A 12,441-nucleotide genomic window follows, 5' to 3' on the forward strand; every position below is an offset into this window, starting at 1 on the left:
TGCAGACTTGAACAGGTTGCAGCAAGAAAACGAATGAGACAGGAGAACGAGACAGTTGAGGAACGTGAACACAGACTCGCACAGGATGCTGCTGCAACAACGATGAGGAGGGAGAACGAGACAGTCGAGGAACGTGAACACAGACTCGCACAGGATGCTGCTGCAACAACGATGAGGAGGGAGAATGAGACAGTCGAGGAACGTGAACACAGACTCGCACAGGATGCTGCTGCAACAACGATGAGGAGGGAGAACGAGACCCTCGACGAACGTGAACACAGACTTGCACAGGATGCTGCTGCAACAACGATGAGGAGGGAGAACGAGACCCTCGACGAACGTGAACACAGACTCGCACAGGATGCTGCTGCAACAACGATGAGGAGGGAGAACGAGACCCTCGACGAACGTGAACACAGACTCGCACAGGATGCTGCTGCAACAACGATGAGGAGGGAGAACGAGACAGTCGAGGAACATGAACACAGACTCGCACAGGATGCTGCTGCAACAACGATGAGGAGGGAGAACGAGACCCTCGACGAACGTGAACACAGACTCGCACAGGGTGCTGCTGCAACAACGATGAGGTGCGAGAACGAGACCGTCGATGAACGCCAACACAGACTCGCACGGCATGCTGAGCAACAAAGACGTTGGAGTGCTCAGCAAACATACAACCGCAGCCATAATGAATCCGGCCGAAGTATCCGATAATATTGTTCAAGAGCATAATTGCGGTCCAATGACGTCACCATGTGTGTACTGTTCTGCACACCATTTCACAAATGAATCAACAGAACAAGGGGATGGATTTACACTGTGTTGTTCCAAGGGAAAAGTTAAATTGCCTCCACTATTTGCCGTACCTGCTCGACTGCAACAACTTTATCAGGGTGACGATGGAAAATGTCGCAACTTCCGAGACAATATCCGGAATTACAATTCGGCATTAGCTTTTGCATCAATGGGTGCTCAGATCTCATCTCCTCCAGGAAATGGACCGTACTGTTTCAAAATCCACGGTCAAATTTACCATCGCTGTGGTCCATTACATCCATCACATTTACATGAACAAGCACAATTTGCACAATTATTTATTTTGGATACAGCTCAAGCTACAAAGGAACGTATGAATCGACCTGAGAATCACAGATGTTTGCAAGAATTGATGGCAGAACTGCACAACATACTATCTGACGTTAATCCTTATGTCACATGTTACAAGACTATGTTCGAGCGTGAACAGGAAGAAATCAGGAAAGCTGTCCTTGAAGATCGCCTCCCTTCTACCTTGGAAATGCATTTTCGTCGACTGTGTGCAGACGACCAAAGACGTTACAACATACCAACTGCTGCTGAAATTGCTGCTGTCTTCGTTAGTGGACAAGATGGTGAACCACCTGCAAACAGGGATTTCCAGGTTCATTTGCATGACCAGGGCTTACACAATCTCTCTCCACTTTCCTCTCACATTGATCCCATGACATATCCCATTCTCTTTCCACATGGCGAGCCTGGATGGATGATAAACATTCCTCACCAGCGACAGACTGCGGTTCGAAACAAGGTAACTCATCGTGAATTCTATGCCTACCGACTGGCTATTCGAAATGAATTCAGCACTATCCATTCTTCGGGGAAATTGTTCCAGCAGTATGTTGTCGACGGATACTGCAAGGCAGAAGCAAATCGACTGCAATACTTCAAACAAAATCAGGAAACCCTTAGAGCCATGGAATACAGAGGACTACTGGACCACGTCCAGAACGTTGCTGCTGATAACCAACGTCCTGTCGGTCGTATCGTCATTTTGCCATCGAGTTTTGCAGGGAGTCCAAGAGCTATGCAGCAGAACTACCAAGATGCTATGGCCATTGTTCGCAAATTCGGAAAACCAGATCTTTTCATCACGTTCACGTGTAATCCAAAATGGACAGAGATACAAGAAAACATCGGACAACACCAACGAGCTGAAGGCAGACCAGTTTAGTGGCATGCGTGTTTCATCTGAAATTAAAAGAGTTAATCGACGATATAACGAAGAAGCACGTGTTGGGCAAAGTATGTGCATTTCTCTACGTCGTCGAGTATCAGAAGCGTGGCCTACCGCATGCCCACATATTACTCATGCTGTGCCAAGAAGATAAAATTTGTACCGCTGAAGACATTGACAGAATTGTTTCCGCACAAATTCCTAATTCAAATGAGTCACCAGAGATCCATTCCTTGGTGAAGTCTCACATGATACATGGTCCGTGTGGCACTTTAAATCGCCATTCGATTTGTGTGAAAGATGGAGTGTGCAGTAAAGGCTTTCCAAAAGCGTATGCTGCAGAGACACTTGCGAGCATAGATGGCTATGCCCTTTACAAGCATCCCCCAAATGGACCCACCATAACCGTTCATGGAACCGATGTTGATTGCCAATATGTGGTCCCATTCAATGCTTATTTACTAAAGAAGTACAGAGCACACATCAACATTGAGGTTTGCGCAAGCATAAAGAGTATAAAGTACTTATTTAAATATGTGTACAAGGGACATGACTGTGCCAGCATCGAAATTCGAGAGCACGGGAGAGTGGAGGTGGACGAAATAAAGACCTATTTGGACTGCAGATATGTCAGTGCCCCAGAGGCAGCATGGAGATTGATGGAATTTGAAATGCACAAACAGTCCCATTCCATCACCAGACTTGCGGTACACTTACCTGAATTGCAGACTGTTGTGTTCAGGGACGGTAACGAGGAAGAAGCCATTGTACGACATAGGGGTACAAAACTTACAGCTTGGTTTCAGTTAAACCAGAGAGACCCTGAGGCATGAAGTTATCTGTACCATGACATTCCAAAATATTACGTATTTGAAGATGGACGAAAGACATGGAAACTTTGACGCCGGGGCGGCAACAAGGTTATCGGACGCATGGTTTCGGCAAGCCCTATGGACATTGAGCGCTTTCATCTTCGTGTACTCCTGCTGCACTGCCCTGGTAAAACATCATTTGAAGATCTCAGAACCGTAGATGGAGCAGTTTGTGAAACATACAAGGATGCAGCCAGGAAATTACATTTAACAGAAGATGATGCAGAATGGGACAGGTCCTTAGCTGATGGAGTTATCTTTGCCATGCCACAACAATTGAGATCTCTTTTTGCAACCCTATGCATATTCTGCACACCAACAGACACGTCGGCACTGTGGGAAAAATATAAAAACGACCTTTGCGAAGATTTGTTGCACAGCGGCCATATCTTGGAACAAAGTATTTTCATGGCATTGCGAGAAATACAGTCCTTCCTCCTGAGACATGGACAGACCTTGGAAGCATTTCAGTTACCAGTACCTCCAGACACTGTTGAAGATCTTTCGAGCGATGATTATCAGTATGTACCGGGAGATTAACATGAAAAAGGTGAAAACAACAGACAACTACTAAATGATGACCAAATCAAAATTGTAGATGAGGTCCTACAGGCCGTTCATTGTAGGGACCAGTACACAGGCAACCGATTGTTTTTCGTTGATGGACCGAGCGGAAGTGGCAAGACCTTTCTCTATAATACGCTTCTGCACATCTTGCGAGGCCAGTGTCTTTTGGTTCTTCCAATGGCATACTCGGGCATTGCAGCAACATTGCTAGCAGGGGGCCGTACATCGCACCATCGATTTAAATTGCCAGTGCTCATTTTGGAAAACTCCACATGCAACATATCACCTATGAGTAAAGATGCAGATGCTCTAAGGAAGGCCAACCTATTCATTTGGGATGAAGCACCTATGGCTCCAGCATATGCTTTAGCGGCTGTTGATCGATGTCTCCGGGATGTAACCAGCAACAACATTCCTTTTGGTGGAAAGGTCTTACTTCTTGGTGGGGACTTCAGGCAGGTTTTGCCCGTTTTACCTCGCGCTGCACCTGCAGCAATCATCACCACATGCATCAAGCGTAGCAAGTTGTGGCCAAAGTTCAAACAGCTGAACTTAAAATCAAACATGAGAGCTAATGATGACGAAGAATTCTCAAAATGGTTACTGTCGGTTGGAAATAGGACTGTGGAAACAATTCCTGACTCGGATTTAATACGACTGCCTGATCGTATCTGTGTAGAAGACAACATTTCTTTAGCAGAGGCTGTTTTCGGTAATTTGAACGAAATCCATTCAAACTATGATGCGCTGGCACAAAGAGCCGTGTTGTGTCCAAAGAATGAATCCACATTTGTGATCAACGATGAGATACTGGATGCATTTCCTGGGGAAGAAAAGACGTACTTCAGCGCTGATTCCATTGTCTGTGATGACCCTGAAGAGGCACTAAATTAGCCTATAATATAAAAAAAAATAACCACTTTTAGAGGCCATTTTTCCCCGCAAAGCAGGGGTTGGCCTTTTTCGGGAACCGTGGTTGTTGTTGTTTTTTCGGTCCCCTTTTTTGAAGCAATGTTTTACGGCCGGATGCCCTTCCTGACGCCAACCCTTTTTGCCGCCGTTAACGACAAACAGGGAATTACCAGTGAGCTGGTACTCAATTTGCTGACCTCGGAAGGGATGACAGGCTGAGTCAACCCCCCTGGCGTTAATTCAGCGATTGACCGGGATTCGAACCCAGGATCCTAGGATCCTAAGCCGGCACCCTAGCCTCGAGCCCAACACCAGGGCTCTAAATATCCACACAATTTATGTACTTCACATAACGTTAATAGGAATACATGCCCGTGTAGATGGGAATGACATATAATTCACCGAAAACGTTGAAGCAACCGCATAATATCACGGTGATATTTAACTCTGAGTGAGAATAGTTCAAAATTTAAAAAACTTTCTTCTGATATTTGTGATTTATTTCAAACAAACTGTATTTCCCATCTACATGGGCATGTATTCCTATTAACGTTATGTAAAGTACATAAATTGTGTGGATTACATCATTTGTGGATGTGATCAATTGCCAGTAACCATTTTATATAACTGAATGTGCAGGTGCAGCATCTAACTCAATATGTCGAAATGTCACACACATCCATGCCCGTGGGATTCCCACGGGTGACCCCGCTAGTTGTTTGATATTTAAGATATTTTTTTCTATAATGTAGATTCTCGATATTGAAGATTTTTTTTCTATACTGCAGATTTTGTTTTATATTAAATATTTGATTTCCTATGGTGTAGATTTTCAGTATTAAAGATTTTTTTCTATAGTTTAGATTTTGTTTTATGTTAAAGATTTTATTTCCTATCATGTATATTTTGTTCTATAGGTTATTAAAGATTTTTTATATACAGTGTAGATTTTGTTCTGTATTAAAGATTCTTTGTTCCCTCCTGTGTAGATTTTTTTTCTATATCAAATATTTTATTTCCGATAATGTATATATTGTTTGATATTTAAGATATTTTTTCTATAATGTAGATTCTCGATACAGTCATCCCTCGCTATATCGCGGTTCACTTTTCGCGGCTTCGGTACATCGCGGGTTTTTCTCGCTAGTATATGTAAAATTATATCGCGGATTTTTCGCTATATCGCGGGATTTTGCGGTATAAATGTATTTTTATATACTATTATTTTAAATATTTTTGTGGTAAAATAAGCATTTTCTCGCCTAAAAAATTAAAAAACGTAAAAAAATAAGAAAAATACAGTAATTAAAACATATTACAAGAAATAAAATACTGTACATAGTGTACAGTAGAAGGGTAGACAAAGAGACAAAGAGTCGTGCGTATGGAAAACGTAGATGCGGCAGCTTCCACTTGCGCTAGTTACCCACGTAATGGGTAACTGTAATGCTCTTTCTGGCTGTGCAGTACATTCATCATCGTCATCACCTTCATCGTCATCAGTACTGCACAGCTAATTCATCATCATCTTCATCACGCAAGTTGTAGTATTGAAGAGCCGGGGCTCTTGCTTGATACGGACGAAATGACGGGCAAGACACAAACTCGTCCGAGAAGATATTTATTCTCAAAACCAACTCGGGAACACTGTAAAGCCCGTTTATCGGGCTGCATTATAAAGCACAACCAGAAACCGAAAGCCACGCCACGCTTCGGTGGTCACGTGACCAGCCACTCTGGTGCCGGGATCCCCGCCGGTGACGTCACCGGCTGGAGCAAGGAGATTCTAATGCTGGTCTTGCTTGGGGAACCCATGGGTCGCTACAGTATCTTCAATGGTGAGTACCCATTAGAATTTTATATGTTGTTAAAATTACGTATGTTTAAGAGTGTAAAAAGTGTTTAAGAGTATAGGAAGTGTTTATAAGAGTATGGGAAAGGTTAATAAGAGTATGGGAAAGGTTAATAAGAGTGTGGGAAAGGTTAATAAGAGTGTGGGGAGGGTCATAAAGCTTTAAAATATATATAAATAATAAAATAAAAATATGGTCGCTACTTCGCGGATTTTCGTCTATCGCGGGGGGTTCTGGAACGTAACCCCCGCGATAAACGAGGGATCACTGTATTGAAGATTTTTTTTCTATACTGTAGATTTTGTTTTATATTAAAGATTTGATTTCCTATGGTGTAGATTTTCAGTATTAAAGATTTTTTTCTATAGTTTAGATTTTGTTTTATGTTAAAGATTTTATTTCCTATCGTGTATATTTTATTCTGTAAGTTAGTAAAGATTTTTTTTTTAATACAGTGTAGATTTTGTTCTGTATTAAAGATTCTTTGTTTCCTATAGTGTAGATTTTTTTTCTATAACAAATATTTTATTTCCTATAATGTATATATTGTTTGATATTTAAGATATTTTTTTCTATAATGTAGATTCTCGATATTGAAGATTTTTTTTTCTATACTGTAGATTTTGTTTTATATTAAAGATTTGATTTCCTATGGTGTAGATTTTCAGTATTAAAGATTTGTTTCTATAGTTTAGATTTTGTTTTATGTTAAAGATTTTATTTCCTATCGTGTATATTTTGTTCTATAAGTTATTAAAGATTTTTATATACTTTTCCTGTAGCGGTGATTATGTTTTATATTAAAGATTTTTTCTGTAGTGTAGATACTGTTCTATATTATAAAAAAAAAATTTTCTTTAATGAATATGTTGTTCTCGATTAAAGATTTCCTTTTTTATAGTGTAGATTTTGATCTTTTAAAAGATTTATTTTTATTGTTTAGATTTTGTTCAAAAATTAAAGATTTTTTTCTGATAGTGTAGACTTTGTTCTTTATTTAAGATATTTTTTCTGTCGTGTAGATTTTATTCTATAATTAAAAAATATTATATCGTGTATATTTTGTGTATATTAATTTTTTTAATTTTCATCGTGTAGATTTTGTTCTGTATTAAAGATTTCTTTCAGTCGAGTAGATTTTGTTGTGTATTAAAGATGTTTTTCTATCGTGTAAATTTTGGTCTATATTAAAGATATTTTTTGTATACTGTAGATGTTGTTGTATATTAAAGTTTGTTTGCTATAGTATCGATTTTGCTCTGTATTAAAGACTTTTTCTGTAGTGTACATTTTGTTCTTTATAAAACTTTTTTTTTTGTCATGTAGATTTTATTCAACATGAAATATTTTTTCCTATAGTGTAGATTTTGTTCTGTATTTAAGATTTTGTATCCTAAATTGTAGATTTTGTTCTATATTAAAGTTTTTATGCCTTTGCCGACGAAGTTGCCGGAGGCATTATGTTTTCTGGTTGTCCGTCCGCCCGTACGGGCTAAAACCCGTTTTTCTCAGCAACCATATGTCTGATTGAGACTAAACTTTCAGGGTAGGAATGACACCCATGCAGAATGTTTTTTCGATAATTGTGATGTCATAGGTCACGTGGTATGGCAGCCATCTTGGATTAAAGACAAATAATTAAAAAAATATTTCTTGGAAACCACTGAATGGAAAAATTTGAAACTTGCCACATTGTCAAGTATTCCCAATGGGAAACAGAAGTATGATAATGATGACATCATAGGTGAAGTGATATACCAGCCAAAAATGTTTTAATCGAATTGCTCATCCAAAAATCTGAAATTGCATGCACATGATCTATGACCCATTTGTATTGAAATATTATATTTATGACATCATATGTCATGGTTTGGCAGCCATATTGGATTGAAGGAAAATGTTAAATAATTATATCTCTGATACTGCTCACCCTATCGATGCGAAATTTTACAAATATCATCTAACACCACTGTTGCATATAGTTTCAAAATGATGATGTTGTAGGTCATGTGGTTTGGCAACCATCTTGGATAGAAAAACGAACCTTATCCGATTAAGACGAAACTTCACAAACGTGATTTCCCTACCCATACATTATTCCCTACCTACCCATATGCAGAGTGTACATTTTTTAAGGTCATATGTCATATGGTATGGCAACCATATTAGCTTAAAAGCCGATATGAAAAAAATTTCTTCTCTGAAACTGCGTCACCGATCGATGTGAAACCTGTCATGTTTGGTAAAAATGTGATACTTGAGAACAGCTGAAGGGATTTAAATCAAGCTTGTTTATTTTTATGACAGTTAACGAGGGCATCTCCCCGTTTTGGAACTATGCGGAGGCATATTGGTGACACAGTCACATTGCCCTAGTTTTTTCCGATTTGTAGATTTTGTTCTGTATTAAATATTTTATTTCCTGTAGCACAGATTTCTTTTCCCCTGAGGTTGATTTTTCCCTATAGTGTGGATTTTTGGATATATTTTTAATATAGTGTAAATGTATTCCTATAGTGTACATTTTCAATCCTATTGTGTAGACATTCCTTAGCTTAAAGTTTATCCTATCGATATAGAGTATATATTTTTCCGATATTGTATATATATATATATTGTTTTCCCACAGTGTAGATTATTTTACTGGAGTGTAGATGTTTTGTTTTCCGGTACCATATATTTAGTTTTTCCTCCCATGTGGTTATTTTTCGAATAAAGTTATTTTCCAAAGTGTACATCTTCTCCTATAATGTAAATATTTCCCCCCTAATGTAAATGTTTTTTTATGGTGTAAAAATTTTCCTATCGTCCTTTTTTACTATAGTGTACATGTTTACTTTTTTGGGATACAGAGTCAAGGCTTCTAGAAGAGCTAAGTAACAGAGTCAAGGCTCAAAAAAATTCTCCTGTAATAAAGATTTTGTTTCCCCCACAGTGGATTATTTTTCCTGGAATAAAGATATTTCCCTATAGTGTTTTACTCCTATCCAATGTGAGACAGGTTAGTTTTACTCCATTTATATTTTTGTCGCTTCGTCCTTTTCTTCTTCCTCTTAGTTGTTGTGCCTTTGATTTTAAGCCATAAATTACTTATGTATGCAATGGATTTAAACTGATTGTAAAACTTATAAATCGTTGAAGTATTTGAATGAGTTAGCTTACACTTTTCTTCCTTTTTTTGCAAGTGATTTTCATGCGTATAATGATTATCTCCACGTTTTTCTTCTTATTTTGCTTGTTCTATGTGTTTAGCACAATTGCCATAAACAATTGTGAAACTCTCAATATTATGATGGCAATTATTTAGCAACATTTAAATTATCCAAATGCATGCATGACCTGTTTGATTAACACATGCAAAAACAAAAAAAAAATGAAAATGGTGTAAAAAAACCAAACAGACATATGGAGTAACTCTCTAACCTCATAATGTTGCCATAAAGACCTTTTACATTGTATTTGCCATTCAGAGTGCAGAGTCTCCACCACAGAACTATTCCTGAATGGCACACTATCACAGGCAATAATTACAATAGGCAGCACTCATAAACACAATCATCCTTTTAATTCCGAGTTAAACGCTCGCCATTAACACAAACCGTTCCCATTACAGCCTCCTTGCTCACTGTCTGACGAAGCACAAGGAGATAGTAATTAAGCACAGGATATATGCGAAAACGAGCCATTTATAGGCTCTTGTGTGATTTTCCTCCTGCACATCTGGCGTTCTTCATCATTTAACTCCACACGTCCCAGAGAATAGTTTTCTTTCAAATAAACAGCTGTTGAGGCACCGAGGATTGAGCAGCACACGTGCTTTTGCCTCAAAATGATTTGTGATATTGTTGTGCACATCATAAGTAGATGAGAAACTAAAAAAGAAAAACTTTTGTTTCACAGAAAGATGCCGATGTCACCATCGAATGCAATGACAGCTTTTCCTGTAAAGGATCTTGTATTGTCCACATCATTATTTCTGAGGACATTCAAATGGAATTTGGCCTAGATAAAGGTGCCAAGTGCACATTTATACAAGGTAAACAACAAGGGTAACAAAAATCGGCCTAACTACAACAACGCAGGCACAAGGGAAACAAGCATCATATAAATACCTCGGAGTAGAAGAAGGCCACCAAATATGTCACAAACAAAATGCGCAAAACAATTACAAAAGAACACATTCGTAGTGCGAGGCTGATCCTGAAAATATACCTTTCTCCAAGCAACTAATACAGCCCCATTAATTGCAAAAAAATGAAAACTTAAATAAAAAACGAAATATCAACAAATATACACCAGCAATTGGGAGACCAAAAACAGAGCAGAGAGATATCAGAAAGAGTTGGACAGGTTGGATATAGACAAAGAAGGATCATTGGAAGGGTGAAGAAGAGGTCAGCTCAAATTGGGTGGAGAATGAATCATAATAAATTCCCAAGAACAAGGACACTACACCAATGACTTGAAGAAAATGCTCAAACTGAGTCACTCGGACAGTTATATGTTCTGTTAGGTAGAAACATAAAGTTCGAGCCACCTCATATCGGGATGTAAAAAACTCATGTCAGAACAGCTGTACACACAAAGGCACAAAGAAAGAGTAAAGGCACCAATCAACATAGAGTAATCCACTTTTACATCTTCAATATCCCAGTTCCAGAAAACTCATGGAAACATGAACCAAAAGCGATCTTTAGAAACAAGAAAGTAATGCTCCCCTACGACCTAATGATCCCATCGAGCGTGAACATGAACATAGGAAACAAAGCATTGCGACTGGATATTGCACTTAGGAACAAAAAAGGAAGACGGCATTGCTAATTGAGGTGTCAGTTGCCAGGGATTTTTATCGAAAAATGCAAAAATCAAGAAAATGACCAAATAGCGAGATCTCAAAAATGAAGTCAAAAGATCTGGGAAGCTGAAGAACACCGGAAATGTACCAGTGATAGTACGAGCAAAGAGAATGATAAAGAAGAACGTTCTGAAAATCTTTAAAACCATCCCTGAAAATACTACTACAAACAAACTGCATTTCGAAGCTGTCAGGGGCTTGGTGGCGATTCTGAAAAGATCCCTCGCAACAAAACTTTGAGAACAAGAAACTTCACAACTTGAGCCATGAATCATGATCCCTTACTAAAATGTAGGTGGAAACCTCGAGATCTGGGAGGACTCCATTCCACACTCGGAAACCTGCACATAACAACCAAACAATCCGTGAATCATGATCCCTTACTGAAATGGAGGTGGAAACCTCGAGAGCTGGGAGGACTCCATTCCGCACTCGGAAACCTGCATATAACAACCAAACAATCCGTGAATCATGATCCCTTACTGAAATGGAGGTGGACACCTCGAGGTCTGGGAGGACTCCATTCCACACTCGGAAACCTGCATATAACAACCAAACAATCCGTGAATCATGATCCCTTATTGAAATGGAGGTGGAAACCTCGAGATCTGGGAGGACTCCATTCCACACTCAGAAACCTGCATATAACAACCAAACAATCCGTGAATCATGATCCCTTACTGAAATGGAGGTGGAAACCTCGAGATCTGGGAGGACTCCATTCCACACTCGGAAACCTGCATATAACAACCAAACAATCCGTGAATCATGATCCCTTACTGAAATGGAGGTGGAAACCTCGAGATCTGGGAGGACTCCATTCCACACTCGGAAACCTGCATATAACAACCAAACAATCCGTGAATCATGATCCCTTACTGAAATGGAGGTGGAAACCTCGAGAGCTGGGAGGACTCCATTCCGCACTCGGAAACCTGCATATAACAACCAAACAATCCGTGAATCATGATCCTTTACTGAAATGGAGGTGGAAACCTCGAGATCTGGGAGGACTCCATTCCACCCTCGGAAACCTGCATATAACAACCAAACAATCCGTGAATCATGCTCCCTTACTGAAATGGAGGTGGAAACCTCGAGAGCTGGGAGGACTCCATTCCGCACTCGGAAACCTGCATATAACAACCAAACAATCCGTGAATCATGATCCCTTATTGAAATGGAGGTGGACACCTCGAGATCTGAGAGGACTCCATTCCACACTCGGAAACCTGCATATAACAACCAAACAATCCGTGAATCATGATCCCTTGCTGAAATGGAGGTGGACACCTCGAGATCTGGGAGGACTCCATTCCACACTCGGAAACCTGCATATCCGTGAAACCTGCATACCAAACAATCCGTGAAACATGATCCTTTACT

This window comes from Myxine glutinosa, chromosome 9 (genome assembly GCF_964187855.1).
Source record: "Myxine glutinosa chromosome 9, kmMyxGlut1.1, whole genome shotgun sequence".
Lineage (NCBI taxonomy): Eukaryota > Metazoa > Chordata > Myxini > Myxiniformes > Myxinidae > Myxine > Myxine glutinosa.